We start from the raw sequence: 7,088 nt of genomic DNA on the forward strand, positions 1-7,088 counted from the left end.
GAGCCAATGGGTTTCTTTTATGGCCCAGATCATGACTATAGACAGATCAATGATCTCTTAATTGCCATACCTAGTGGTCTCATCCTTCTTGACCTCTCTTTGACCTTTGATCACCACCTCCTCCTCAGTCCTCTCTCCTAGTTCTGGGTCGGACTGCTCCTTCTCAGTTTCTTTTCTCGGATCTTTAGCCAAGTCCTATCCGCTAACCACAGGCTTCCCCTAAGGCTCTCTCCTGAACCCTCTTCTCTTTTCCTTCTGTGCTATCTCAGGCAGATCTCAGTCAGCTCCCAGGACTTCGACTCTTCATCTCTATGCAGATGATTCCCTGATCTACATATTCAGGCCCAGCCTTTCTCCTGAGCTTTAGCCTTACATCACCAGCTATCTCCAATTCAGCATATCTTCTTGTTAAATTGTTTTTAGTTGTGTCCAACTCTTGGTGACCCCATTTGGTGTTTTCTTGGCAAAGATTCGGGACTGGTTTGCCACGTCCTTCTCCAGCTCATTTTACAGATGAGGAAAGTGAGGCAGACAGAAGTACAGTGACTTATCCTGAATCACATTGCTAGAAAGTGTCTAAGGCTAGATTTGAACTCAGAAAGAGTCTTTTTGATTCCAGGCCTGGCACTCTGTCCACCTCACTCCCTAGCTGCTCCTCACCATATCTAATAGAAATGTATCTTTCTTTCCCCAAAAAAACCTTCCCTTCTTCCCAACTTTACATTTACTATCAAGAAGTCTATGGCTCTCCCAGTCACCCAAGCTGGTTACCTCAGAGCCATCCTCAACTCCTCACCCCACATACTGAATCTTGTCAAATCTTGTTCCTTCCTTCACAATAAATATCCCATGTGTATGTCCTCTTCTGCTCACTCATACAACCACCAACACAGTTCAGGTCTTTATCACTTTTTGCCTGGATTATTCCAGTTGCCTTCTAATTGTCTCTCTAGCTCAAATTGACTAGATCTCCAATCTATCCTCTTGAACTCAGCTGCTAAAGTGACTTTCCTGAAGCACAAGTCTGACCATGTCACTACTCTGCTCAGTAAGCTCCAGAGGCTCCATTTTACTTTCAGGATAGAATGGAAATAATACTGTCCCGCAGTTAAAGCATTCTCCTCTGTGCACTCCACGTACACTTTCAAAGCCCCCCCCACCATGTACCACCCAGCTACCTTGGCCGATTTGTTGTTCCTCACATAGTTAATTCCTTCTCTCAACTCTGGGCATTTTCATTGGCTGAACCCCATTCCTGGAATGCCCTCCCTTCCTCATCTAGAGCTCCTTCCTTCCTTGACTCTTTCCATCTCCAGCTAAAATCCCACCTTCTGCAAACAGTCTTTCCCAGTCCCAATTAATATTACTGCCTTCCCTCTGAGATCACTTCCAATTTATGCTGCATGTGTCTTGTGCATTGGCAGTTGTTTGAATTTAGAATGTGATCTCCTTGAAGGCAGGGGCTGTTCATACCTTTCTTTATACCTGCAGTCCTCAGTACAGTGCCTGGTATGCAGTAGTCACATAAGAAGTGCTTGTTGACTAACATTACCCACATCAGTAAGATGAAACACCCACAGAAGTAATAATAACACACATTTATATAGCTGTTTATTACATTTAGAACACTTTGAAATCCATTATTTAATTTGATCTTTAAAGTATAAGTAAATAGTTAGACTGGTAGTATTACACATTTTGCAGATGGGGAAGTTCAGGCTCAGAAAAACAGTTTGATGTGGGATAGAACCAGAATTAGAGTGAGAGAACCTGACTCAGTACCACGTAACTTTGGGCAAGTCACAACCTCCCTGGGCCTAAATTTTTAGCTGGGGTGATGAGATATACATACATGAAACAAAGAAAATAAACAATAACATCTATCTACAAAAATAATAGGACTGACCATTCCATGGATTCCTTCCCTAGTTTCTTCCCACCTCAGAAATACCAATTCCAGCATGGCTCCTGATCCATCCCCACCTTAGTCTCCATGCCTTTTGATAACTTCCTTCCTTCTCCTTACAACTAATCACCTCACCAAAACCATTTAATTTCTTTTTTTTAACTTTATTTTTATTTGGAAGAAACACCAAATAAAATGAGCATTTACATATACATAATAGAACCAAGAAAAAGAGGATTTCGCATCAAAGTTCAGGTCTCCATTACGTACAGCTTGCTTTTCTTTCTGGGTATAAAATAAATTCACCCTGTAGCTTTCAAATCTGTTGTCCCTGTCTGTGCTTCTTTCTGACCTTCCTGCCTTTCCAGGCATTTCTTTAAAAAAAGATATCTCACTGACCATTTCAGTTATTTATTTATTTGGCTACCCTATCCCTATTCCCAAATACTTTCTCCATTTTTACCTCCCTCCCCAATGGAAATAAGAAATATTGAGTCTTTTTCATAGTCAAGAAAAATTAATTCCCTCATTGACTCTACAAAAAATATGGTGCATTCCACAACTTTCAATCCAACACATTCAACAAATATTATTAAGCTCATACATCTAAAGCCCATGCTTTAGATACAAAGACAAAACACAAAACAGTCTCTTTTCCTCAGAAGCCTCTGATGGGTGGGAGACCACTCTAATGGGTGGGAGACCAAGTTGCAATCTATTAAATAATCAACAAGCATTATTCTTTAAGCTCTTACTATGTGCCAGGCACTTTGCTGAATACAAACACAAAAGCAAAGATTCATACTCATAGGAGTTGACTTTAACCATAAGCATAATAAACACATCAAACCTGTTATTTGGAAAGAATGAGTCAGGAGATCAGGGGTTGAGCTGTGAGACCTTGAACAAGTCATTTCACCTGTTTAGCCTCCATTTCTATATGAGTAAAACAGAGATAATATTTGTACTCTCTTCCTCCCAGGGTTGAAAGGTGATTTGTAAACCTTCAAAGACTATAGAAATAGGAACTGACATCTCACACACATTAGTTCATCTCCCATCTCCTTTCATCCTTTCCCATCTCCCACTTTGTACTGGCTCTGTTGCAGACTTGGCATATACTCCCACATCATCTCCACTTGTTTCCTTCGAAAGTCCTGATCCTACCCTACTGCTTGTTCCCCCTTCCCCAATTCCAAATTTATTTTTGATTTCATCTATATTTTGAATATACTTGTTCATGTACATGTCTCTCCTGGATAGAACAGAAGGCCCTCATGAGCAGGGACTATACATACCCCTATTTCTAGGTATAGTGCTTGTTGATTGTTATGAGTACTATCCACTATAACTAATTCAATTTGATCATAGAGTGAGTCTTGCTGAACTCAGGCAGTTGCCATCAAAATCTGAAAAACCCATCAGTGGGCATTGCGTCTGGTAGGAAAAAAAGATTATATAGAATTATTAAATTATCAGTCCTTCCTCCTCACCACTCCAATGTTCCTCTCATACTTCTCCAATCTGACTGCTGAGTCGATCTTCCATATCTAGAATTAATAGCCACAACTTTCCCCACCTTCCTGTAAATATGGGCTAACAACAGCACAGGTGCATTTTGCTGACCTTTGAAAATAACAGCAATTGTGCTTAAACACTGCTTGGCAGCATTCACATGCTTTCTAACAGTAAGAGCAATTGGACTGGCTGGCTTCGTGGAGGGGGAGGGGATGGGGCAGGTGGAGAGGGGAGGCAAGCAGCATGGCCACTGGAGGTCAGTGGGCTGTTCTACACTTCTGGTCTCTGTAGTGCCACAAGAAAGGCAAGATCCGCCTGATCTCCTCCCTGAGGAGAGACAGGAGGGAATGATGAAAATAGCCCTGGGTTAAAGGTCTAAAGATCTGTTTTCATAAAATCATGAGATTTAGATCCAGAAGGGACTTTAGAAATCTTGTAAAAAAAAAAAAATCCTACTCCCTCACTCTCCCACACCTGAAACATGATAGGATCAGAGATTCAGAATTCATCACTCTCACTTGACAGATAGAAAAACGGAGGTCCAGAGAAATTAAGTGACTTACCAACACCCACCCAGAGATGAAAGTGGCAACACCAATTTTAAATGATCACAGACAAAGTTTAAAAGCTGGAAGCAACCTTAGGAATCCTTTATTTCATAGATGAGGAAAGTGAGAATGACAGAAGTCAAGGGCTTTGTCCACAGTCACACTGTTATTTCATAGAAGCAGATATTCAGAGAAGGCAGGGACCCTCATTTTACAGAGGAGGAAACAAATACAGGAGAGGGGATGAGAAACTTGTCCAAAGACCGACAGACAGTAAGGAGCAGAGCTGGAATCCAAGCCCAGGTTCTTTGATTCCGAATCCAGTTTTCTATGAGCTGCCTTTCCAGTACCAGCTTCGTCACTCAGTAGGCATATAAACTTGGAGAAGTCACTTAACAAAATCTCTCTGGGCCTTCGTTTCCTCCTGGGTCAAACGAAGGATTTGAACTAGGTGGAGGCTAAGATCCCTTTCATGATAAATAAAGCACTAATTCAAGTGATTGGAGAGCAGGGCCTGGGGGAAGAAAGGGAGTGGTTGCTGGACAGGGATGGACAGAGGGCAGGAGCAAGAACCTGAAAGACCAAGTCCACACAAACAGCATGTCAGTTTTATCTTCTCTGATACATTAAAAAGGATGATGGAGGGGTAGCTAGGTGGTGCAGTGAATAGAGCACCAGCCCTAGAGTCAGTAGGACCCGAGTTCAAATTTGATCTCAAGACACTTGACACTTACTAGCTGTGTGACCTTGGGCAAGTCACTTAACCCCAATTGCCCTACCTTCCTCCTTCCCCAAAAAAAGGGGGGGGGGGGAATGGATCTAGAGCTGGAAAAGACCCAGGAGATCAAGTATAATTTCCACATTTTACAGATGAGTAAACTGAGGTTGAGAGGTATAGTGCTGCACAGGTAGTAAGTGGAAACTCTAGGAATAGAATAGAACCTGGGTTCTTCAGATTGAGCACTCTTTGTAATAGACCACAGCGGGGTATAGGAACCCAAGTAGTAAAGATCCAGATGCAGGGGGAAGGAATGGGTGCCAGGAGCTGAGAAAAGGGATGATGATGATGATGATGATGATGATGATATTAGTGCAACTTGTGCTCTTATATTAGGGGAATTTCCTATCCATTTAGATGCTCCCACAAACTCCCTAACCTCCCAATTCACCCACATTCTTAATGTTCCTCCGCTCTATTTTTACCCATAGCTCTTCCTTTACCAGTGTTAGACTTCCCTAATTGGAGACTCTGACATGATTTCTCTATATCCTCTTATCATCCTTTCTCTACCTAAGCCTCATCCCTTCTAAGGTTATTAGAAACTTCCAGTCAATGCCCCCCCCCCCATTATTCCCTCTAGCTTTTACTTCTGTTCTTCAGTCACCTTCTTCCCTCTCCAGTTTCATCCCAATAACTAGCCATTTCAACTCTACACTGTCCTCTGCTCTCCAAAATCAGCTCCCCTCTTTCAAATCTTCAATCTCTTCCAAGTATTTGCTTCCTTCCCTTCCACCCTCAAACATGCCCAAATCTTCCCTATCCTTAAAAAAACAACTTTCATTAGACCCTATTATCTCCTTAAACTATCATGCTGTATCAATCCCTAGCCCCTTTTAGTCAAACATCTTGAAAAAGCTGCTGGTCCACTTCATTTCCTCACACTCAGTCCTCAATCCTTGGCCATTTGACTTCCAACCTCACCATTCAACCAAAATTACTCTCTCAAAAGTTACCAGTGATCTTGTAATGAACAAATCTGGTCTTTTCTCAGACCTAACCTTTCTCAGTCTATGTCCTGTGTTTTACATTGTTGGTCATTCATATCTCCTGGTACTCTTCTCTGAGTTTTTATAACACTATTATTTCCTGGTTCTCTTCTAGACTGACAGATAATTCTCTGTCCCGTGCTAGCTCCTTATTCATCACATCTCTTGTAGGAGCTGTCCTCTTCCCTACCTTCTCTTCTCCATCCATACTCTGCCTCAGAAACCTCATCAGCTCCCATTTGTTCAATTTTCATCTCTATGCAGATTACGTAAAAATATACTGCATCAATCACAAGTTCCAGGCTCCCCCTTGAACTTCAGTCCCACACCACCAGTTTCAATATTTCCACCTGGATGAGAGATAGCTTCAACTCAGTATGTCCATGACTGAAGTCATCTCCTCCCCTTCCCCCAAACCTGCCCCTTTTCTAAGCTTCACTATTTCCGCCCAAAGCACCACCATCCCTCCAGTCTCCCAGGTTATAACATCAGCATTATCTCTGACTCCTCACTCTCCCCCACCCCTAGGTGCTTGATGATGCACATCTGCTACAAAGGTTTTGTTTTCCTTTTTTTCCTTTTAAAGTGAGGGAGTGGGCTTGTGGGAAATAAAATGAAAACTAAAGAGAAAAGCACTTTTATGCCTATACTGTATTCACATAGATATGGATATACTTGTCATCTCTATTGGAATGTAAGAAACTTGTGCAAGGGAATGTTTTCATCTTTGTACTTGTTTGTATCGCTAGTGCTAGGCACACAGCTTAACAAATATTTGATGGATATAGTACTTTAAGCTTCCAAAAGCACTATACTCACAACTGTTTGAGGTAGGACAATGTGAACATTATTATCCCCATTTCACAGAAGTGGAAACTCGAGGCCCAGAAACATGGGAATGAGTAGCCCTTGATCACATAGTTAGTTAGCTCAAACCCAGCTCATCTGACTAAAACAAGAATGATCCTCTTCCCACTATACTCCCCCACTTCTTCCCTGAGAGCCGGGTTGGATCCCATTAAGAGTCTGGCAAGAAATAAAAGCTGGGGCCCAAACGGATCAAACTGCCCAGAGTAGGGATCTTATCTCCTATATATTCACCCACCCCACTGCTAACCACATTTGAGGCTCCTGTTAGGAACAGTAGCAGCTGCCAAGGCAGATGCAACAGCTAAGCTGGCAAGCTGCTTTTGGAACAGCCCTAAAAAGCAAAAGGATCTAATAACAAAAACTGGCATTTATAGAGGGCCTCCTCCCAAGAGCCCAAGCTGCTTTTATATATATAAATGCTAAACAAACACACACACACACACACACACACACACACACACACACACACACACACACAC

The sequence above is a fragment of the Petaurus breviceps genome, unplaced genomic scaffold (assembly GCF_028583685.1).
Source record: "Petaurus breviceps papuanus isolate PSGF00001 unplaced genomic scaffold, PetGlider_PUasm1.0 98, whole genome shotgun sequence".
Taxonomy (NCBI): domain Eukaryota; kingdom Metazoa; phylum Chordata; class Mammalia; order Diprotodontia; family Petauridae; genus Petaurus; species Petaurus breviceps.